Raw genomic sequence first — 25,410 nt, 5'->3', positions numbered from 1 at the left:
GGTCATAGTGATTGATCTGTATCCATAAAGCTGATTCACTTCATTGTACAACAGAAACTAACACAACATTGTAAAGCAATTATACTCCAATTAAAAAATTGGTCATATAATTAAATGTAAGAGGTAAAACTTAAACCTAGAAACAAGCATAAGTGGAAAAAAGATTGAAAAGAAGACAGAAAGATTCAGAGTCTGTAATTTCCACCCACATTGAGTTATTTGGATAAACTCTGCTGTCATAACCAGGTTGAATTCACTAAAAATAAAGAATCCCTGAGACTATTTCACAGGTCTGATCAGTGGCTCACTACAAAAAAGAGCCAAGGTGTGCGGGGTCCTCTGCAGAGCACATCCCAGGATCAGAAGCTTTTGGCTTTTGTTGAAATTTATAGCAAATTTATCGACTCATGAGATAAATATTGACCAAGCCAAAGTCAAGGTTACTGCATCTTCAGGAATAATAAATCCTGGTACTCTCAGTGGCACAAAGTCAATATGTGCTTTGCTGTGTAAATTCCAGGCAAAGAGCTTCCTTGGAACATCTGTAAATCTCTCCATCGTGACCACGAGACTAGCGTTTTAAAAATTACTATTGACAGAAGATGGAGATCTGGGCCCAGTAGCAATACCTCCTGTTAACCAACCTGGAACTCACCAGGCAGCCCCATTGCACTGTGATGAACTTCCCGATTTGTTCACTGGAAACATAACCCAACGGACTGGTACTTGGCATCTATTGTCACTGATTCTAATCATGAAGAATCAAGATCTTCTCATTCTAAACAAGAGGCAGAATAAGCCCACATACTCCTGACATCTGCTCTACATTGGGGCAAACGATAATCATATTTGCAATAAATAAATTCTATCAAAGTTAAAGGGAAAAAAAGAGAACACACACACACACAGCTGAATCACTTTGCTGTACTACTGAAACCAACACAACATTATAAATCTATTGTAGTTCAATTAAAAACCCCAAAAGGCAATAGCAGTATATGAAAAAGCCTCATAGGACTTAATTTCCACAAGCTCAGTCTTAGTCAGTGATGTGAAGGAGCTGCACAAAACATTAATTACATTGTGATCTGCATTGTAGGGCTAAGAGGGGGATAGAGTTCTGTCTGCTCCTCACTGTTAAAATGATGCTGAATTTGAGATCACACTTTGATGGATATATTGGCAAATGTATTGTTGGCTATTGCATGGTATTAGTTTTAAATGGTCATTTGAAAAAAGAAAAACACAGGGTCCTGGTGGCGTGAGACAGAAGGGCAGCAGGGGATCTGCTCCCTAGGAGTTGGTCCTCTTCTGCCTTTTGGTTCCAATCTATCAGTGAACGTTTATCAGTCACTGACTAGGGAATGCACAAGAAGTGGAGTCTGTATCAGAGTAACTGGTAACTACAGCATGCGCTCCATCCTCTGCAAAAACTGTGGAGATGTAGAAAAGTGGAAACCATGGTATCCACCCTCTTGAGACTCCTCTTCAGGAACTCCTGGGAATAGGCACGACCTCAGTTATATCAGGGCCAGCAGTTGCAGCCTCCTGCCTTAACTGGGGGCTTCCCTGGTGGCTCAGATGGTAAAGAATCTGCCTGCAATGCAGGACACCCAGATTCAATCCCTGGGTCAGGAAGATCCCCTGGAGAAAGGAATGGGTACCCACTCCAATATTGTTGCCTGGAGAATCCCAAGGACAGAGGAGCCTGGTGGGCTACAGTCCATGGGGTTGTAAAGAGTCGGACACAACTGAGTGACTTAACTTAGATCCCTGGAGCATCTGATGGTACCCAAAGTAAAGGCACATTTAGAAAATGAAAGAAAGATGGGAACATGTCAAAAGGACATAAGAGTCATTCTGAAAGAGTACCCATGGCCAAAGCCGGATCAATCCATGAGTTTCCACTGATGATAAAAAAAAGATGTAAAAAATGAGTGCGTAAGTAAGGGGAGAAGGGACAAGTTCTTACTGAAGAACTCCAAACAATAGAAAGGAGTCCTGTGTAGTTACTTTCTCCTCTAGGAGGTGGGTGGAGCCTATTTCCCCTCCCCTTGAGTGTGAGGCAAGTCCAAGCATCCTAGTACAGATGTTCTTGGATGCCTCAAAAAAAAAAAGGAATACAGGTGCTGTAAGTTTTTAAAATTCAGCGCCTCTATAAAGCCACAGACTCACCTCCTCTGAGAGTTTGGAAAGGGAAACATGTTAACTTCCCAGTGGACAAACCTGGCAGACCCCACCTACCCCAGGTCAAGTCAACCTCAGCATTGACACATCATGTTGATGTCAATGACTCCTGACAGGATGTGTGAGGACACTTCACTTCTGTGGGATTCTTTCCCAAAAACACAGCCCCAGTCTAATCATGAAGAACATCAGACAAACTCAACTTGGTGGCCATCATATGAAATTCCTGACCAGCACTCTTCAAAAGGGTGATTGATGGTCTTAAAAAACAAGGAAAGTCTGAGAAAGTCTTACAGATGGGAGGGACGTAGGAGACTGAAAGCCTGATGGAATCCTGGATGGGATTTTGGGGCAGAAAAAAGACATTAGTGGAAAAATTGGTGAAATCCAAATGACATCTGCAGTTTCATGCAATCTGCAGTTTGCCCCAATGCTTACTTCCTAGTTGTGACAAACATCCCATAGTTGTGAAAGGTTTTAACAACTTGGGAAAACTCGGGAAAAGGTATATAGGAAGTTCCTGTATTATCTTGGCAACTTTTGTGTAAATCTAAAATTATTCCAAAACACTTTTCTGCATATTTGTGAAGCGCTCAAATTCCCATCTGTTATTCATTTCTAGTTGCATTCTATTTTGGTCAGAGAGTGTACTTGGCATGATTTCAACCCTTTAAATTCTATTTAGATTTAATTTATAACCCAACTTGAAAAATTCTAACTAGAGACTGTTCATAGGACTTGAGAAGAACATGTATATAGTGGTTGTTGGGTGGAGGGTTTACAAAGTGTCTGTGAGGTCTGGTTGCTTTAGAGTATGGTTTAGTCTTCTTTTTGTCATTGATTTTGTCAGGTTGTTTAATCCATTATTGAAAGTGGAGTAATAACAAAGCCCTCAATTATTGTTGAAATGTCTGTTTCTCCTGTCAGTTCTTTCAGTCCTTGCTTTATGTGTGAGGTTCTTGTGCTAGGTTTATATGTGTTTATATTTGTTATTCATTTTTTGGTGGATGATCTTTTTGTGTCTAATAGCAATTTTTCTCTTAAATTCTATTTTTATGATACTAGTGTTATTGTTATTAGCTCTTTGTGCTATTCTTGTCACACATTTTACTTCTACATATGTTATAAACTCACTACATTGTTATTATTTTAGCCTAAGCAGTCAGTTATCTTTTAGAGATATTTAAACTTTAAGAAAAAATAATTTCTAATTTACACACATACTTATTATTTCTCAGTTCAGTCACTCAGTCATGTCCAACTCTTTGCAACCCCATGAACTGCAGCACGCCAGGCCTCCCTATCCATCACCAACTGCCAGAGTCTACTCAAGCCCATGTTCATTGAGTCGGTGATGACATCCAACCATCTCATCCTCTGTTGTCCCCTTCTCCTCCTGCCCTCAATATTTCCCAGCATCAGGGTTCTAGAGAGGCTCATTATTAGTGTAGATATAGATTTCCACCTGGTATCATTTTTTTTTTTTGCAGGTGTTTATAACCAAAAGTTTATTTATTTTGTTTTCTTTTCAGTAATCATCTTTGTTGGGTATAGAAATCTAGATTGACAGTTTTTCTTTTCTTTTAAAGATGTTACTCCACTGTCTAGTCACTTATACTTTTCCAATAGGAATTCTGCCGTCAGTGGCAGTCCTAAGATGGCAGAGGAATAGGATGGGGAGACCCCCTTCTTCCCCACAAATTCATCAAAAGATCATTTGAATGCTGAGCAACTTCTCAACGCTGGCAGAGGACACCAGGCACCCAGAAAGGTAGCCCATTCTCTTCGAAAAGAGGTAGGACAAAATATAAAAGATAAAAAGAGAGACAAAAGAGTTAGGGACAGAGACCCACCCCGGGGAGGGAGTCGTGAAGGAGGAGAAGTTTCCAAACACCAGTGGTGGGTCTGTGGGGAATTTTGGAATCTCAGAGGGGAACATAACTGGGAGGAAAAAGACAAAAAACAAAAAACCCCACAGATTATGCACCTAACTGCAACTACCAATGGAGAAGTAGCCCGGAAGCTTGTGTCTGCCAGCAGCGAGTGGGAGCTGGACAGGGAGGCGTGGGTTGCGTGCTTAGGGTAAGGACCTGGCCTGAATGCCCTGAGGACAATCTGAGGGAGCTATTGTGAGATAGCAACCCAAACTGTGGGATAACCAGAGAGAGGAAAAAAAAGAGAGAGAGAGAGAACTTTCCCATGAAAAGCTCTAAGGCACAGCCTGGCCAGCTCACAGAACAAAGGACTGAGTGAATACCAAAGGAGAGCTAGCCGGCTGTGGACCGGCCCCTCACCCCCCCCCCCCCCACGGGAGGCAGAGAGGCAGGTGTGCACCAGCCAGAGCTGGAAGGCGAGCAGCAATCTCACCCCAGAGATGGCATCCTCCACCAAATTGTGAGCAGGCTCCCAGTTGCTAACCAAGTCTTCCTGGGATCCTGGACGGTTGACATCCACCAGGAGGGTCGCAGTCAGAGATCAGCTCTCCAGAAGAAACACACAGCACACCTGAGATGGCACGCTGACTGCACACCCAGGAAACCAAGTGGCTAGGACCAAGGAGGTGATAAGACACACCACACACTTGGGAGAGTACGCTCACCAAGCACCCGGTTACCTGAGCTGCTTGGAACTGGGAAGGGCACAAAAACGCAGGTTCAACTGAGTCTGTGCCTTTGTGGAGAACCCGAGAACCTGAACCTGAGCCTGAGCAGTGTAGACACGGAAAGCACACATGCCGTGAGTGTGGGCAAATCCAGTGTGGCCCAGACACTGTGAGCACTCCTCACACACACCAGTGATATTTGTTTGCAGTGTTCCTCCTTTCCCACAGGACAGCTGAACAAGTGAGCCTAAATAAGTGACCACCTTCACCCCCTTGTGTCAGGGTGGAAATTAGACACTGAAGAGACTTGCAAACAGGAGAAGCCAAAATAAACAAAGAATAGGGAACCACTTTGGAAGTGACAGGTGCAACGGATTAAAACCCTGTAGTTAGCACTGACTACATTGCAAGGGGCCTATAGACCTTGAGAAGTGTAAGCTGGAACAAGGAACTATCTGAAACTGAACTGACCCCACACTGCCCTCAACAGCTCTAGAGAAATTCCTAGATATATTTTACTATTATTTTTTAATTTAAAAAATATTTTTTATTTTTAAGTTCTTTATTACTCCTTTAATTTTCATTTTTGTAACATACTATTACCTTGCAAAAAAAAGACCCTATTTTTAAAGCAAATTTCATATATATATTTTTAATAATTTTTGTGATTTTGTTTTGTTTTTTTAATATTGTATTTTTGAGAGTCAGACCTCTACTATAGATTTTTAGTCTTTGCTTTTTGGTATTTATTATCAATTTTGTACCTTTAAGAATCCAATCTTCAGTACCCATTTTTACTTAGGAGTGTGATTACTGGCTTGATTGCTATCTCCCCCTTTTGATTTTCCTTTTTCTCCCCCAGGTCACCTCTATCTCCTCCCTCCTTCTCTTCTGTATCCAACTCTGTGAATCTCTTTAAGTGTTCGAGGCTGTGGAGAACACTTAGGGAACATATTACTGGCTAGATCTGTCTCTCTCCTTTTGACTCCTCCCTCCTCTCCTCCTGGTCACCTCTGTGTCCTTCCTCCTTCTTCTCTATGTAACTCCGTAAACCTCTCTGAGTGTTCCAGACTGTGGAGAGCACATAGGGAATTGATTACTGGCTAGCTCGTTCTCTCCCCTTTTGATTCTCCCTCTTTTCCTCCTGGCCACCCCGATCTCCCTCCTCTCTGTTCTCTTCTCCATGTAACTCTGTGAACCTCTCTGGGTGTCCCTCACTGTGGAGAATCTTTTCACCATGAACCTAGATGTTTTATCATCAGTGCTGTATGGATGGAGAAATCTTGAGGCTACTGTAAGAATAAGACTGAAAGCCAGAGGCAGGAGGCTTAAATCCAAAACTTGAGAACACCAGAAAACTCCTGACTCCAGGGAACATTAATCAACAAGAACTCATCCAGAAGCCTCCATACCTACACTGAAACCAAGATCCACCCAAGAGCCAAGAAGTTTCAGAGCAAGACATACCAAGCTAATTCTCCAACAACACAGGAACATAACCCTGAGCATTCAAATACAGGTGGCCAAAACCAAACCCATAGACACCTCAAAACTCACTACTGGACACTTCATTGCACTCCAGAGAGAAGATATGCAGCTCCACCCACAAGAACACCGACACAAGCTTCACTAACCAGGAAACATTGACAAGCCACTCGTCCAACCCCACTCACAGGGAGGAAGCTCCACAATAAAGAGGAGCCACAAACTTCCAGCATACAGAAAGACCACCCCAAACACAGCAATCTAAATAAGATGAAAAGGCAGACAAATATTCAGCGGGTAAAGGAACATGATAAATGCCCACCAAACCAAACAGAAGGAGATAGGAAGTCTACCTGAAAAGAATTCAGAATAATAATAGTAAAAAAGATCCAAAATCTTGAAAACAAAAAGGAGTTACAGATAGTCTGGAGACAAGGATTGAGAAGATGCAAGAAGAGTTTAACAAGGACCTAGAAGAAATAAAAAAGAGTCAATCAATAATGAATAATGCAATAACTGAGATCAAAAACACTCTGGAGGGAACCAACAGTAGAATAACTGTGGCAGAAGATAGAATAAGTGAGGTGGCAGATAGAATGGTGTGAATAAATGAAGCAGAGAGGAAAAAAGAATTGAAAAGAAGACCTCTGGGACAATGTCAAAGGCCCCAACATTTGAATCATAGGAGTCCCAGAAGAAAACAAAAAGAAAGGCCATGAGAAAAAACGTGAGGAGATAATAGTTGAAAACTTCCCTAAAATGGGGAAGGAAATAGCCAACCAAGTCCAAGAAACCCAGAGAGTCCCAAATAGGATAAACCCAAGGCGAAAGACCCAAAGACACATATTAATCAAATTAACGAAGATCAAACACAAAGAGCAAATATTAAAAGCAGCAAGGGAAAAACAACAAATAACACACAAGGGGATTTCCATAAGGATAACAGCTGATCTTTCAATGGAGACTCTTCAAGCTAGAAGGGAATGGCAGGACATACTTAAAGTGATGAAAGAGAAAAACCTACAACCCAGATTACTGTACCCAGCAAGGATCTCATTCAAATATGAAGGAGAAATAAAAAAACTTTACAGACAAGCAAAAGCTGAGAGACTTCAGCACCACCAAACCAGCTCTTCAACAAAGGCTAAAGGATCTTCTCTAGACAGGAAACACAGAAAAGATGTATAAACTCGAACCCAAAACAACAAAGTAAATGGCAACGGGATCATACTTATTTATAATTACCTTAAATGTAAACGGGTTGAATGCCCCAACCAAAAGACAAAGACTGGCTGAATGGATAGAAAAACAAGACCCCTATGTATACTGTCTACAAAGGACCCACCTCAAACCAAGGGGCACATACAGACTGAAAGTGAAGGGCTGGAAAAAGATATTTCATGCAAATAGAGACCAAAAGAAAGCAAGAGTAGCAATATTCATATCAGTTAAAATAGACTTTGAAATAAAGGCCATGAAAAGAGACAATGAAGGACACTACATAATGATCAAAAGATCAATCCAATAAGAAGATATAACAATTATAAATATATATTCACCCAACATAGGAGCACCGCAATATGTGAGGCAAATGCTAACAAGTATGAAAGGGGGAATTAACAGTAACACAACAATAGTGGGAGACTTTAATACCCCACTCACACCTATGCATAGATCAACTAAACAGAAAATTAGCAAGGAAACACAAACTTTAAATGATAAAATGGACTAGTTAGACCTAATTGCTATCTGTAGGACATTTCACCGCAAAACAATGAATTTCACCTGTTTCTCAAGTGCACACGGAATCTTCTCCAGGATAGATCACATCCTGGGCCATAAATCTAGCCTTGGTAAATTCAAAAAACTTGAAATCATCTCAAGCATCTTTTCTGATCACAATGCGGTAAGATTAGATGTCAACTACAGGAAAAAAAACTATTAAAAATACAAACATATGAAGGCTAAACACGTTTCTGAATAACCAACAAATCACAGAAGAAATAACAAAAGAAATAAAAATATGCATATAAATGAATGAAAATATAAACACAACAACCCAAAACCTATGGGATTCAGTAAAAGCAGTGCTAAGGGGAAGGTTCATAGCAATACAAGCTCACCTCAAGAAACAAGAGAAAGATCAAATAAATAACCTAACTCTACACCTAAAACAACTAGAAAAAGAAGAAATGAAGAACCCCAGGGTTAGTAGAAGGAAAGAAATCATAAAAATTAGAGCAGAAATAAATGCAAAAGAAAAAAGAGAGACCATAGCAAAAATCAACAAAGCTAAAAGCTGGTTCTTTGAGAAGATAAATAAAACAGACAAACCATTAGCCAGACTCATCAAGAAAAAAAGGAGAAGAATCAAATCCACAAAATTAGAAATGAAAATGGAGAAATCACAACAGACAACACAGAAATACAAACGATCATAAAAGACTACTATCAGGAACTATATGCCAATAAAATGGACAACTTGGAAGAAATGGACAAATTCTTAGAAAAGTACAACTTTCCAAAACTGAACCAGGAAGAAATAGAAAATCTTAACAGACCCATCACAAGCACAGAAATCGAAACTATAATCAGAAATCTTCCAGCCAACAAAAGCCCAGCACAGACGGCTTCACAGCTGAATCCTACCAAAAATTTAGAGAAGAGCTAACACCTATCCTACTCAAACTCTTCCAGAAAATTGCAGAGGAAGGTAAACTTCCAAACTCTCTCTGTCAGGCCACCATCACCCTAATACCAAAACCAGACAAAGATGCGACAAAAAAAGAAAACTACAGGCCAATATCACTGATGAACATAGGTGCAAAAATCCTTAATGAAATTCTAGCAAAAGAATCCAACAACATATTAAAAAGATCGTACATCATGACCAAGTGGGCTTTATCCTGGGGATGCAAGGATTCTTCAATATTTGCAAATTAATCAATGTGAAACACCACATTCACAAATTGAAAGATAAAAACCATATGATTATCTCAATAGATGCAGAGAAAGCCTTTGAAAAAATTCAACATCCATTTATGATAAAACCCTCCAGAAAGCAGGCATAGAAGGAACATACCTCAGCTTAATAAAAGCCATCTATGATAAACCCACAGCAAACATTATCCTCAATGATGAAAAATTGAAAGCATTTCTCTTAAAGTCAGGAACAAGAGAAGGGTACCCACTCTCACCACTACTATTCAACATAGTTTTGGAAGTTTTAGCCACAGCAATCAGAGAAGAAAAAGAAATAAAAGGAATCCAGATTGGAAAAGAAGAAATAAAACTCTCACTGTTTGCAGATGACATGATCCCCTACATAGAAAACCCTAAAGACTCCACCAGAAAATTACTAGAGCTAACCAATGAATATAGTAAAGTTGCAGGATATAAAATTAACACACAGAAATCCCTTGCATTCCTATACTAACAATGAGAGAACAGAGAAATTAAGGAAACAATTCCATTTACCATTGCAACGAAAAGAATAAAATACTTAGGAATAAATCTACCTAAAGAAGCAAAAGACCTATATATAGAAAACTATAAAACACTGATGAAAGAAATCAAAGATAACACAAATAGATGGAGAAATATACCATGTTCATGGATCGGAAGAATCAATATAGTGAAAATGAGTATACTACCCAAAGCAATCTATAGATTCAGTTCAATCCCTATCAAGCTACCAATGGTATTTTTCAGAGAACTAGAACAAATAATTTTACAATTTGTATGGAAATACAAAAAACTTTGAATAGCCAAAGCAATCTTGAGAAAGAAGAATGGAACTGGAGGAATCAACCTGCCTGACTTCAGACTATACTACACAGCTACAGTCACCAAGACAGTATGGTACTGGCACAAAGACAGAAATATAGGTCAATGGAACAAAATAGAAAGCCCAGAGATACATCCATACACCTATGGACACCTTATGTTTGACAAAGGAGGAAAGAATATACAATGGAGAAAAGACAATCTCTTTAACAAGTGGTGCTGAGAAAACTGGTCAACCACTTGTAAAAGAATGAAACTAGAACACTTTCTAACACCATACACAGAAATCAACTCAAAATGGATTAAAGATCTATATGTAAGACCAGAAACTATAAAACTCCTAGAGGAAAACATAGGCAAAACACTCTCCGACATAAATCACAGCAGGATCCTCTGTGACCCACCTCCCAGAGTAATGGAAATAAAAGCAAAAATAAACAAATGGGACCTAATTAAACTTAAAAGCTTTTGCACAAGAAAGAAAACTATAAGCAAGGTGAAAAGACAGCCTTCAGAATGGGAGAAAATAATAGCAAATGAAGCAGCTGACAATGAATTAATCTCAAAAATATACAATCAACTCCTGCAGCTCAATTCCAGAAAAATAAACAACCCAATCAAAAAATGGGCCAAAAAACTAAACAGACATTTCTCCAAAGAAGACATACAGATGGCTAACAAACACTTGAAAAGATGCTCAATATCACTCATTATCAGAGAAATGCAAATCAAAACCATGATGAGGTACCATCTCAGGCTGGTCTGAACGGCTGCTATGAAAAAATCTACAAACAATAAATGCTGGAGAGGGTGCAGAGAAACTGGAACCATCTTACACTGTTGGTGGGAATGCAAAGTAGTACAGCCACTATGGAGAACAGTGTGGAGATTTCTTAAAAAGCTGGAAATAGAGCTGCCTATGACCCAGCAATCCCATTGCTGGGCATACACACCAAGGAAACCAGATTTGAAAGAGACACTGTACCAAAATATTTATCACAGGACTGTTTACAATAGCCAGGACATGGAAGCAACCTAGACGTCGATCAGCAGACAAATGGATAAGAAAGCTGTAGTACATATACACAATGGAATATTACTCAGCCATTAAAAAGAATTCATTTGAATCAGTTCTAATGAGGTGGATGAAACTGGAGCCTATTATACAGAGTGAAGTAAGTCAGAAAGAAAAACACCAATACAGTATACTAGCGCATATATATGGAATTTAGAAAGATGGTAATGATGACCCTATATGCAAGACAGCAAAAGAGACACAGATATAAAGAACAGACTTTTGGACTCTGGGGGAGAAGGCAAGGGTGGGATGACTTGAGAGAATAGGATTGAAACATGTATATTATCATATGTGAAATAGATGGCCAGTCCAGGTTCAATGCATGAGACAGGTCGCTGAGGCCCGGTGCACTGGGATGACCTTGAGGGATGGGATGGGGAGGGAGGTGGGAGGGGGGTTCAGGATGAGGAACACATGTAACACCCATGGCTGATTCACGTCAATGTATGGCAAAACCACTACAATAATGTAAAGTAATTAGCCTCCAATTAAAGTAAATAAATTACTTTACGAAAAAAAATTCTGCTGTCATACTTAACTTTGTTACTCTTTATGCAATGAACAGCAAAGCAGTCCTTCACTGACAGCTTTAAAGATTTTTTTTCTATATCATTGATTTTGAGCAATTTGAGTATAATGTACCTTGGGTTAATTATTTTTTATGTTTTTTGTACTTGAAGTTCATTGAGTTTCTTGGGTTTGTGGCTTTATAAAGACATTGAAACTGGAGCTTAACAGCTTCTGTTTCCCCTTTCTTTTGAGGCATCCAAGGATGCCTGTACTAGGCTGCTTGGTCTTGTCTCACAGGGCACTGAGGTTTCATTCATCTTTTTACTATTATACTTTTTTGCCTCTATGTGTTTTAATTTTGGAAATTTTCTATTTCTGTATCTTTAAGTTTTTATGTTAAAATATTTTCTTCTATATTGCCTAATATGCCATTAATTGCATCCACTGTATCATTTGTCTTAGATATTACAGTTTTCATCTCCAATTTGTTTCTTTGGAACTATCTGTCATATCTCTAGTTAACTTTTTGGACACATAGAATACAATTGTAATAGCTTTAATGGTTTTGGTAATTCTTCCTTGTGTATCTTTGCTGGGTTAATTCTCACTGGTTGTGTTTCCTCCTCTTTATAGGTTACATTTTCTGGCATCTTTGAATATCTGGGAATCTTGTTGAGAATGCAGACATTCTGAGTTTTACCTTGTTGAGGACTGGATATTTTAGTATTCTCATAAATGATCTGCAGCTTTCTTCTAGGAAAAGTTAAACTCCTTGAAAACGAAAATTCTTAAGAAATGATTAATATATACTTTTAAAGACAGGACCAGATTCCTGCTGCAGGGGAAAGATCTTCTGAATACTCTCCCCACTATAAATTCTGAGTTATCCAATCTGGCTGGTGGGACAGGCACCCTCTTTGTCCTTGTGTAGCTGCAGGCAGTGTTCCCTATAATCATTTAAAGGGTTCCTACCTGGCCTCAGGTAATTCTTTTACATGCATTCACAGATCAGCACTTGTGAATACTCCTAGGGGAAACTTTGCAGAACTCTCTTGCTCTCTCTTTCTCTCTCACTCTCCGTCCTGCACTTTTGTCTTGTGAATTCTGACTGTCCTATAAACCCTGACCTCTCAGCTCTGTCTCCTCAAATTATGGAGTCTTCTGGCCCCTGGGTCGAGTTTTCTCTAACACCAGTTCAAAAGCATCAATTCTTCACTGCTCAGTTTTCTTTATAGTCCGACTCTTACATCCATACATGACTACTGGAAAAACCATAGCTTTGACTAGACGGACCTTTGTCCGCAAAATAATATCTCTGCTTTTTAATATCCTGTCGAGGTTGGTCATAGCTTTTCTTCCAAGGAGCAAGTGTCTTTTAATTTCATGGCTACAGTCACCATCTGCAGTGATTTTGGAGCCCAAGAAAATAAAGTCTGTCATTGTTTCCCCATCTATTTTCCCTGAAGTGATGGGACCAGATCACTAAGATGCCATGATCTTAGTTTTTTGAATATTGAGTTTTAAGCCAGTTTTTTCACTATCCTCTTTCACTTTCATCAAGAGACTTTTTAGTTCTTCTTTACTTTCTGCCATAAGGGTGGTGTTATCTGCATATCTGGGGTTATTGATACTTCTCCTGGCAGTCTTAATTCCAGCTTGTGGTTCATCCAGCCCAGCATTTCGCATGATATACTCTGCATATAAGTTAAATAAGCAGGATTGCAATATACAGCCTTGATGTACTCCTTTCCCAATTTGGAACCAGTCTGTTGTTCCATGTCTGGTTCTAACTGCTTCTTGACCTGCATACAGATTTCTCAGGAGGTAGGTAAGGTGGTCTGATATTCCCATCTCTTGAAGAATTTCCCACAGTTTGTTGTGATCCACACTGTCAAAGGCTTTGGCATAGTCAATAAAGCAGAATTAGATGTTTTTCTGGAATTCTCTTGCTTTTTTGATGATCCAACATATGTTGGCAATTTGACCTCTGGTTCCTCTTTGTTTTCTAAATCCAGCTTGAACATTGGAAATTCTTGGTTCACTTACTGTTGAAGCCTGGCTTGGAGAATTTTGAGCATTACTTTCCTAGTATGTGAGATGAGTGCAATTGTGCAGTAGTTTGAACATTCTTTGTCATTGCCTTTCTTTGGGATTGGAAGGAATACTGACTTTTTCGAGTCCTGTGGCCACTGCTGTTAAGTGTTAAGTCCTTTTTTAAGTGTTGTCCAATATCTTGAAAACTGTTATTTCTTAATATTTTTTCAGTCAAGAAGAGAAATATGATATCTGTTACTCTGTATTGACCAGAAGTAGAATCCCAGTGTTGTTTTTATATATTTTTTACATCTCACACTTTCATTTAAGACTTTGTTTGAATAGTGTGTTTTGGAAAATAAGGTTTGAACACTTCTTATTTAGATCAGTAATCACAGAAAAGGAATATTGCAGGAAAGGAGAGACCTATATTTTACGCATGGGTTCCACATCAGAAAACTTGGGGGCACTTTATCTGTGCATCACATTTCAATCCATCCTCAAACTTTCTCTTTTAGAAACACTTTCTACATGGAGTCTCCTTGTAAATGCCTGCACTGCACAGCCCTCCAATGAATCCTTCAACCGTTGTGTCATCATTCATCCTATCTTAATATCTTATGCATGTTTGTTATTGCCTGTATTAGAATTATTTTTAAAATTTTTATTAGCATATAGTTAATGTATAATGTTGTGTTAGTTTCTATTATGCAGCAGAGTCAATCAGTTATGCATATACATACACCCACTCTTGTTTAGATTCACTTCCTATATAGGTCATTAGAGAGTATTGAGTAGAGTTCCCTATGCTACATACTATGTTGTATTATAATTTTTTTAAAACCTTATCTCTCACTATGTGACTGGATGAGGCTAGGAGGATGTATTATGTCTTTGGTCTACAGGTTTACAATGCCTGGTTCATATTTGTTGCCCTAAACTGTTTACATCCATCTCCTTTCATTCCCAAGTCAAGTCCATTATGTGAAGAAGCTGTTTTTCTCTCTTAGTAGGAAGGGAGTCAAAAGCTGAAAAACAGAGACTACCTTCCATTGGGTGAATGATCAGGAAATTGGAGAGCTGGAATTGGAATGTCATGTTTTTCTATTCCAGCATTTGCTTCTCCTGGGCAGTAAGTACTGCACGATAGAGCTATTCTCAAGTATGAAAATGTTCTACAGCTGAGATGTTCTATACCTGCGATGAGACTGCCATGTGTGGCTCATGAGTGCCTGACCACTGTGGCTAAGGAAGTCCATTCAGTTTTAACTAGTGGAAACTGAAATAGCCACAATTGGCTGTGGGCTGCCATGCTGGACAATACAGGTATAGTGGGCAGACCCAGCATTTTCCTCTTTCATCCTGAATTATGCTTAATAGATAAGCAGTTCTCAACCTGGGTTTTTAGATGATTTCCAGAAAAAGGGAATTCCACAAAAGTTTCCAATCAATAATTTTGCCAAACAGGAAAATGTCTCAAATAGAAATCCAAGACTGAATCTAAGAGAACAGTGGGTAAAAAGAATAGTAAAAATGATGAAATGAAAAATATTTTCTCAAAATAAAAAGCTCTCTGACTTTGAAATAGTTTATTCCTATATGACTTCTCTAGTAAATACACATAAATATTATATATATAAATGCATATATATGTAGTTGTATGGTACATTAAAATATTTATTTATTTATTTATTTATTTATTAATAAATTTATTTATTTTAGTTGGGGGCTAATTACTTACAATATTGTAATAGTTTTTGCCATACATTGACATGAATCAGCCATGGGTTTACATGTGTTCCCCTTCCTGGACCCCCCACCCACCTCCCTCCCCATCCCATCCCTCTGGGTCATCCCATTGCCCTGGCCCTGAGCCCTTGTCTCATGCACCGAACATGGAATGGTGTTCTGTTTCACATACCTTCAGAATGGGAGAAAATAATAGCAAATGAAGCAACAGACAAACAATTAATCTCAAAAATATACAAGCAACTTCTGCAGCTGAATTCTAGAAAAATAAACGACCCAATCAAAAAATGGGCCAAAGAACTAAACAGACATTTCTCCAAAGAAGACATACAGATGGCTAACAAACACATGAAAAGATGCTCAACATCACTCATTATTAGAGAAATGCAAATCAAAACCACAATGAGGTATCATTTCACACCAGTCAGAATGGCTGCTATCCAAAAGTCTACAAGCAATAAATGCTGGAGAGGGTGTGGAGAAAAGGGAACCCTCTTACACTGTTGGTGGGAATGCAAACTAGTACAGCCACTATGGAGAACAGTGTGGAGATTCCTTAAAAAACTTGGAATAGAACTGCCATATGACCCAGCAATCCCACTGCTGGGCATACACACCGAGGAAACCAGAATTGAAAGAGACGCGTGTACCCCAATGTTCATCGCAGCACTGTTTACAATAGCCAGGACATGGAAGCAACCTAGATGTCCATCAGCAGACGAATGGATAAGGAAGCTGTGGTACATATACACAATGGAATATTACTCAGCCATTAAAAAAATACATTTGAATCGGTTCTACTGAGATGGATGAAACTGGAGCCCATTATACAGAGTGAAGTAAGCCAGAAAGAAAAACAACAATACAGTATACTAATGCATGTATATAAAATATATTTTTGATGTTATATATGTTATGAAATCTATACATAATTTAAAAATATGTATCTTAGTCTGCTCTTCCTGCTATAACAAAAATGCTATAGACCACATGGCATAAAGAGAAAAAACTATTTATAACAGTTCTGAGGGCTGGAATTTGAAGACCATGGCTCCTGCAGATTCCGTGTCTGATGAGAACCTGTTTCCTAGTTCATAGATGGCTGTCTTCTCATTGTGTTTAGCTCTCTAGGGTCTCTTTTATAAGGGCATTAACCCATCATGAGGGCTTCATCCTGATGACCTACTCAGCTTTCAATGGCCCCGTTTCCAAATACCATCACCTTAGAGTTAGAGTTAGAATTTCAATATATGAATTTTAGGGGGAATCAAACATTCTATAATGGTATATACCTATCTGTCTCTCTAACCATCTATGTATGTTATTGGGGCTTCCCTGATGGCTCAGATGGTAAAGAATCTGCCTGCAATACAGGAGACCCAGATTCTTGCCTGGAGAATTCCATAGCCAGAGAAGCCTGGCAGGCTACAGTCCTTGGTGTCGCACAGAGTCAGAAATGGCTGAGCAACTAACACACACACACATCTATGTTATTGAACTCATAAACTCAACTGTCCTGACCTGCCAGGAGGGAAAATCTCCAATTCCGGGATCATCCACTTTGAAGATAAGTTACAGCCTCAGTAGTAGTGGCCAAGTCATTCTCACCCCATGTTGAGGACATCAGAAAGAGCACCTAAGCCCTGCCCAGCTCACCTGGCTCTTTTTTTCATGAAGGGCCATGTGTTGGTTTGCTAGAGCCACTATAACAGCAGAACTGACTGGCTTAGGCAGAAGAAATGTGCTGTCCTGGAGACCAGCTGTCTGGATGAAGGTGCCAGCAGAGTTGATAGACAGGCAGGACCTGTCCCATGCCTGTCCCTCAGCTGCTGGTGGTTTGCTGGCGATCTTTGGCCTCCCTTGGCTGACATCTGCCTTCACAGCCACATGTTTCTTCAAGTGCACATCATTCTGTGTCCACATCCTCCCACCCCCAGCGCCAGCTTTTAAAAATTTATTTCTTTGGCTGCGCTGGGTCTTAGTTGCAGCCTGCGGGATCTTTGTTGCAGCATGCAGAATCATTAGTTGTAGATGAGATCTAGTTCCCTGATCAGAGATGGAAACCAACACCCCCCACCCCCCGCCGCCCCCATGCACGTTTGGAGCACAGAATCTTAGCCATTGGACCACCAAGGAAGTCCCAACATTTCCCCTTTTTACAAGGACTTTAGTCATATTGATTAAAATCTACCTTGAAGACCTTATCTTAACTTGACTACATCTGGAAAGACTTCATTTCCAAATGAGATACTGGGGGTTGGGATGCCAACATCTTTTGAGGGGATACAGTACACCCCAAACCAGACCACACAGCTGATATGGAGAACAGGTGGGAACAGACATTATTCTCCCCTGCCAACCTTGCCCTTTATTCACTCCAGAAGGTTTGGTACAGGGCAAGGCTAGGAGGAGACAGAGAGTCACCATCATCTAGGGTGTCTGTGTGGTCCATACCCTTCCCTGTCAGGCACAGGCTTTCTGTATGTCACATACATCTATCTTTGGCCAAAGTTGAGTCCTAGGAGAAACTGACTATGTTCATGCTGGGAAATCAGAGAGGAATGGGGAAGATCTGGTCAGTCTCTGAGTGGAGTGTCTGAACCTGTGACCTCAGGGCTGCTCCTATTTGGCCAGAGTGGAAGCTGGGGTGAGGGTGAGGAGGGAAAACCTGCCTGGATTGCATTTCCTGCTCACTGTCTCCTAGTTCTGCTTCAACATGAAGCCTGCTGATGTGTTCCTTCTCTGGGTTTCCTGAGGTAACCCGGTATCACACCAAAGGTTACATTTTTCTTGTGGAAGGTCACATCAGATGAATTTATCTCTTGCAACTGAAAGTCTTTAAAAAAAATATTTATTTTTGACTGTGCTGGGTCTTTGTTGCTGTGTGTGGGCCTTCTGTATTTGCAGTGAGTGGAGGCAACTCTCTAATTGCAATGCTTGGGCTCCTCACTGCAGTGGCTTCTCTTGTTGTAAGCACTGGCCCTAGAGCATGCAGCTCAGTAATTGCAGCTCTCTGGCTTAGTTGCTTCATGAAATGTGGACTCTTCCCAGACCAGGGTTCAAACCTGTGTCCCCTGCACTGGCAGGTGGTTTCTTAACCACTGGACCACCAGAGAAGTCCCCAACTGAAAGTCTTGATGGGATTCAGAGGGAGGGAGAAGGGTGGGAGGTCAGGAGCAGAGCTGGTCAAGGCATCCTGAGTGGGCAGGGTTCAGTCCCAGAGGAGAGAATTGCCCCTTCTCTGGCCAGCACACAAACAAGAATCAGGCAGCTTTCCTGAGAACAGGTACTGCCCCCTGGAATCCATGGATCCATGCCAGTGAGCAAGATGAGGCTCTGTTTACCCTCACGTCCCCACCCAAGCCACACTCAAATAAGCGGCAAAACCTCCAGACCTGAGTCATCCGTAGAGGCAAATTACAAACTTCTAAGCGTGTGGCTTCGCAGAGATACCACACTTCCCTCATATAATGAGCCTGCAGTTTGTGGTGAAGAATGACTTAAGAACAAATGAACTCACTGTCTCAAAGGAGAATTTTTATCATGATCAATTGCTCTCTGACTGACAGGGCTGTTATTTCTTTCAACAGGAGAAAGAGCTAAAATACAGAGAGAAACACTAGAAATAAATACGGCCAGCATAATGGCAAGGTTTTGTATTGCCAAAGTGAAAAGGCAAGTTCCTGGTTAGGAAACCTCATCCACTCCTTCTTCCCATATTGCAAGTTGTTGGGTAAGAAACCTCATCCACTACTTCTGCCCATATTACAGTGACTTTGTTATCATCCAAGTCAATTCAAAAGACAGAAACTGCATCATGGAGGCAGGGACTGGGCTGGGCTGGGCTGTGTGGACGGTGGCCATGGATGAAATACTGTCCATGCAACAGACGAACGCATAGTTGAATTGGGAAGACGCTGGTTACAGAGCATTAGGATTTCATGTAACAAGTCTTCCTGTAGAAGTGGGCATATATTTCTTCCTGCACACAAAGAGAGGATCAATTGATTCTCTCTGCAGGAGTCCCAGAAGAGGTGACATTTGAGGTCAATGTGTGTGGAAGTTGATACCCAGAGGAGAGAAAATGGTGAACTGTCAGAGACAGCATGGATGGGAGTGGGGTATGGTGAGGTCAGTTAGTGACCAGTGACTTGGCCTGGTTAACATGAGGGTGCAGGCATGGGGGCTGGAACAACCACCTGGAGCTGTCACAGAGCTGTCTATGCTAGGGAGAGGAAATACCACATACAGTATTTAAGTAGTCAGAAAATTCTGGCAGCAGTGTTAAAGATGCATTTGGAGGACACAGGATGCCAAGAGATTCAGTATCAGATTGTTGCAGAAACCCAGGTGAGGGATACAGACAGGACTTTGAGGGATGGTCTCTCCTTCTTTCTGGTTTGTAGAAACAGGAGGAAGTTCACCAAGTTTCCATTTTTAAATGTTTGCCCTACTGTTAATTTCACATTGTTACTAGTAAAATTCTTAGAGGCAGCAGCAGAAGGCACATCGCAGATGGCAGAGTTATTTTTCACAGCTTTTATGGCAGATAACAATATACTTGACATTTTTCTCATTAGATGTGAGCTTTGCTGTATGATTAAACATGCTCGGCATCTGTGGTCTAAAACTGCAAATGTGAAAAGCAGCCGCGCAAATGTTTCAGTCAATAAATATGCAGAGACAGTCAACACGGAACAACTCCTTCGCATGCTCTCTTCAAGGAAGGGATGAGTTGACATCCACAACAGTTTTAGCAATGGCTTTGCCTTCCTATTTGAGAGAACAGGGGAGGTGCAGTCCCAGACTGCTAATTACCCCCTGGGAGTCCAATAGAAGTGAGCAGTTTCCATTAGGAGATCTCAAGGCTGAGGGCCAGCAGAGCCATGGAGGGGAGCGAGGTTTTTACTGTGGCATTAGGGAATTTTCAGAGGGAGAAACTGAAGGGTAGAATTTCACTTGGCAATCCAGACATAAGGGAATGTGTGTAAGGTCAGTTGACAAGTCCAAGGACCAGCAGGCAGTAAGTGTGCCTGTCTTCCTGCTGGAGGCAAGGCTCATCTGTGTGTGTGCATGTGAGTGTGCATGCGTACAACCTGTACTCCTGCTGTAGGAGAAGATAAAGATCCATGAGCAACAACTCTCTTTTCACAGATCGTAGAGGATGGAGGACTCTTCTCTTTTTCACTGCTCTGACCTATTGGTGGTAGCCACCCGAAGACAAATCAAGAACAGTTTTCATGCTTGAATCAACTGAATGGCTGGGGGTGACAGATCAACTAGTAATGTCTGCCATGGGTACACATCAACTAGTGATATCTGCTGTGGGTACAGATCAACTAGTGATGTCTGCTGTGGGTACAGATCAACTAGTGATGTCTGCTGTTTGTAACCCACTCCGGTACTCTTGCCTGGAAAATCCCATGGACGGAGGAGCCTGGTAGGCTGCAGTCCATAGGGTCGCTAAGAGTCAGACACGACCGAGCATCCTTGCTTTCACTTTTCACTTTCCTGCATTGGAGAAGGAAATGGCAACCCACTCCAGTGTTCTTGCCTGGAGAATCCCAGGGACCAGGGAGCCTGGAGGGCTGCCGTCTATGGGGTCGCACAGAGTCGGACACGACTGAAGCAACTTAGCAGCAGCAGCAGCAGCAGCAGCAGCTGTTTGTACAGAAGAATGTAGTGGCACCGTTGCTGCTTGTATACCATTCTGACTGTGTGAACACAGAAAATGTAGGAGCACAGGTTCTAATGGATTGAAGGGGATCTAAACGTCAGTGCCAGGCAAGAGTGAAAGAGAATACCTCCCGTAGAAAGAGTCTGCCGAAATCTTGGAACAAGGACAGGCTTTTCCCCCATGCTTCTGGGTCAGCATGTTGCAGAGAAGACATGCCATAGTGTGTTTAATGGGCAGTGATGAGAGGATGGAATGGAGCCTGACTAGAATCCTGATGATGGAGGAGAGGGGAGAAGAAGCTGATGGAGGGAGGCAACAGCGGTGGAGACCACAGGGCCAGAATAGCAGTCAGAATGTTCACAACCTCATTCACAAATACTGCTGTATTTCTGAGTCACTTTGTCATGATTTTTAATCTCCTTTGGGGTGTTAAAGCCATAATGTTATTTAGAAACCCAAAGGAGCTGGTATCAATCATTTTTAAGGTGACTGTACTAATCTGCTAGGACTGCCCAACAAAGCACTTAAACGGCTTAAACATCATTTCTTCTCTCATAGCTGTGGAGGCCGGAAGTCCAAGATCAAGGTGTCGGCAGGGCTGGCTCCTCCTGAGGCTGCCCTCCTTGGCTGGAATGTTCGTCCTCACCCTGTGTCCTCTCGTGGTCTTTCCTCTGTGCTGCCTGTGTCCCAGTGTCTTCTTCCTATAAGGACGGCAGTCCTATTCAGTTAGGGCCCACCCCACTAGATTTCTCTTTAAAGATCCTATTTCCAAATGTAGTAACATTCTGAGTTACTGGGGGTTAGCATTTCAGCATGTAAATTTGGGGGACACAACTTAGTTCCTAATCATGATCTCAAGATCCTTGTGGATGTTGTGACGTTCCATCTCCTAGTGCTTATTCAGAGTGCACGAGTCATCAAGGTCCCAAGTCATCTCCCAATCTGGGAGTTCAGACCCTAGACCTGAGTTCTCCAGTCAAGTCTCTGTTGCTGGAAGAATGTGTCTGCCTGTCACGTCAACTGCTGACATTGTGATGGGTACATATGTTGTCCTGACCTTCAGTTAATGCTTTCTGTAGGAAGGGGTGGGAATGATGGAATCCCTCTTCTTTGCTACACCTTCACATGAAAGTTTGAGCATCTCAAAGAGAAGGAGTGGGATCTCTCAAACAGGGTGGGCATTAAAGGCAAAGCAAGCATGACCCTCCAACCCAACTGCACTCATTCACCTCTGTCACTCCCACCTGGCCCCAGGTAATCCAGCAAGAGGAAGGTCTAGCTCTTCTTCCTTACCTTTGCTCATTCCTCCTAAGTAGGAGAAGAATGGTGAACCTGACAGTCTTCAGAGCACATTTTAATGGCTTCAAGTTTCTGCTTATGCATGGCTCCACCTTTAACTTGTGGTTAGCTCCCCCAAGGTAGGGCTTAATTAAGCCTGGAACCAAATGTGTAATCTTGGATTTGTCAGCTCCTGAGGTCTCAGCTGGAGATGGACTCTTGAAGCCAGCTCTGGCCTCTGAGCTGCTTCTCCAGGAGCTGTGTACTTTTCTTTTCATAATCAGGTTAATTATTTGCCACAGTTTTTTTTTTGTTTATTTGTTTGGTTGTTTTTTTTTTCAGATCAATGCGACTGTGGGAGGAAGAGAGAGGTAAAGGGTAGAAATTTCCCACCAAAGCCCACCCCAGCTTTCGAGCCATTTTGTATCTTATAGATTGTTGTGATGTTTAACTAAGTCACATGTATTGAGTACCCAGCCCTTGCCTAGGCTGCCATATGGTAGATGCTCCAGCGTGAGTCCCTTCTCTTTGTCCATCCAGGGGGACTTTGTTTTGGTGTTCTACAGACCCTGCCCACAGTTTCGTTTTGGGACAGCTCTGCCCAGCATCTGTAGGTTCAAGCTTAGAGGAAGAAGAGAGACTTGACCTTGAAATCCCAGATGTAAGTGATAGGAGAGACTACCTGTTGGTGAGACTCCAGCCCAGGCACCATTCCTGAGGTGTGTGCAGTAAAAAACATGGAGGAAGAGCCAGCAGGTTAGGGAGAACCAGCGCTCGTATATTTTCATGCTTGCTTGCCTGTCACCTCCTTTCTCTATGACTCCAAAGTGGTCTTGTTGAAATATGAGTTATAGCATGTCTCCTGTCCATTAGATCTCTGATGGCATGCCTTCACATTGAGTTGATGCCAGATGAGTCTTTACAATGGTCTGTGAGTCCCCGCCTCCCCCCATCTCATCTCCTTGACCTTTCTGACCTTGTCTCTCCCCATTGCTATGCGTCAGGAGTGCCAGGCAAGCTCCATGGCTTAGCTCTATTCTTGCTCTTCCCTCATCTGATTTCCCCCTTAAATGATGGCACACTCTTTCCTCTACTGCCTCTGGGTCTTTACTCAAATGTTACATTCTCTATAACTCCTGCTTCTCCATTTCCTGCTTTATATTTAACCATAGCACTTATCATCAGCTAACATACCTGGTAGTTTATTTCTGTATCTTTTTGACTTTTTCTTTTTTTAAATAACTTCTTCTGCTTTAAAGATGAAGCTGAAGGTAGAGATATTTTACTTTCTTATTCACGTTTTGTTGCTGCATCCCCAGTCTTTCTAGCACATAGAGCAACCAAAAGTTTTAGAATGAATCGAATAAATCAATGTTTTGGGAGGGAAGAGAATGGCAGTCTCAACCTGCCCTAGTTCATCCAACTTCATTCAAGCCTGTAACATTTACCTGAGCTCCATACTTGTGTCCTTTTGTCTCTTTTATAAGTTGTTCCCAGGCAAAAAGAAGAGGAACTATTTACTGGAAAACTATAATGGTAATCAATATATTAATACCACATCAGGAAACTAACAATTCAGTGTGTACTCATGAGCCAGGGTTGGAAATACATGAAAGGGGTGCAAGATCTGTTAAGAGATCCCTGAGTGCATATTTATGGGAAATAAAATTCGCAAAATTAAAACTAGTGATGTCTTAGAAGCAAGACCTAAAAAGAAAAACCATAGCCTCGCTGTTGGACAAGAAATTCTTGAATTTAGAGAACCATGAAAACGAAGCTACTTGGTGTGAATCTGTTGGAACCAGCATGGAAGCAGGCAGTCCTCTGAATGCAGTGTGTGCAGCACATGCCTATGAGTGTGTGAAGGACATTTCACAGTGACTTAACCAGAGCATGGGAAAGAGGTCTGGGTCTGCTCTCTTTATCAGCACAAAACCTAGCCTGTCACATATAATTAATATTTACAGGTAAAATGTCAAAAACTAGACTTCACCATTTGTGTGAAAAACTCTCAGTAAACTGTGAATAAAGTTTAAAGTTCCTCAACTTAGTAAAGAATATCTACAAAAAAGCTACCATTAATTCATACTTAATGATGAACTCAAAGCTTTTTTACTATGATGAGGTACAAAACATGGGTCTCCCCTCTCATCACTCCTTTTCAGCATTGTACTGGGAACCCTAGCTAATTCAATAAGATAAGAAAATATATATAGATGGAACAAGATGGTGGAGGAGTAGGTGGACGTGGAGTACATCTCTCTCCACAGATACATCAGAAATACACTTTCAGACACAGAAGTGCATGCAGAACACCAGCTGAGAGCAGACAGGAGGACCTGACCAGTGGAAAAGAATGTATAGAACCACGCAAAACTCTGTAGGATGATGGAACTAGGGGGAAAAACAGGAGTATTAGTAGAATTGGACCTGCCCTTGGCTGGGGGAGCAGGGGGGTCAGGGCGGGGAACTGAAGCAGGGGTCCCATCCCCACATGGGGGCAATTGTCTGAGTAAGAGGAGAAACATTTAAGGCTGAGAGTGAAACAGCTGATCTGTGGCAGCCTAAATGGAATGGGAGAAGCCTGGTAGGCTACAGTCCATGGGGTCGCTAGGAGTCGGAGATGACTGAGCGACTTCACTTTCACTTGTCCCTTTCATGCACTGGAGAAGGAAATGGCAACCCACTCCAGTGTTCTTGCCTGGAGAATCCCAGGGACGGCAGAGCCTGATGGGCTGCCGTCTATGGGGTCACACAGAGTCGGACACAACTGAAGCGACTTAGCAGCAAATGGAATGGATCAGACTGTCCTTGCCACAACCATACGTATAACAGGCAGGAACATGTGTCTTCTGGAAGGGGCAGCAGCTGGGAGCTGGAGTTTAAGGATTGTGGAGCAATCCCAGTGCTGCTGTTGACTGCAGAGAGATGGATCAAGGGGATGTGAGGGAGGAGATTGTGGTGGGAAATGCCTGTGGAGGAAAGCCAGGCAGCCATGGAAGCAAGGCAATACTGCTGAGTCAC

At 41.5% G+C, this 25,410-nt stretch overlaps 1 long non-coding RNA gene across 1 annotated transcript in view; it reads left to right on the top strand.

The window, feature by feature from the left end:
- LOC145523749 (uncharacterized) overlaps nt 1-25,410 on the top strand; it is a 63,174-nt gene that overhangs the window by 17,752 nt on the left and 20,012 nt on the right. The window contains exon 3 of the long non-coding RNA XR_014066872.1: nt 3,817-3,982. This is a non-coding gene — a long non-coding RNA (uncharacterized LOC145523749). The remainder of the gene's footprint in view (nt 1-3,816; nt 3,983-25,410) is intronic.

Source organism: Giraffa tippelskirchi, chromosome 10, assembly GCF_054371585.1.
Source record: "Giraffa tippelskirchi isolate mGirTip1 chromosome 10, T2T-mGirTip1v1.2.pri, whole genome shotgun sequence".
Classification (NCBI taxonomy): domain Eukaryota; kingdom Metazoa; phylum Chordata; class Mammalia; order Artiodactyla; family Giraffidae; genus Giraffa; species Giraffa tippelskirchi.
The sequence above is the reverse complement of the archived record's forward strand: the minus strand, read 5'-3'. Positions and strand labels throughout refer to the sequence as shown.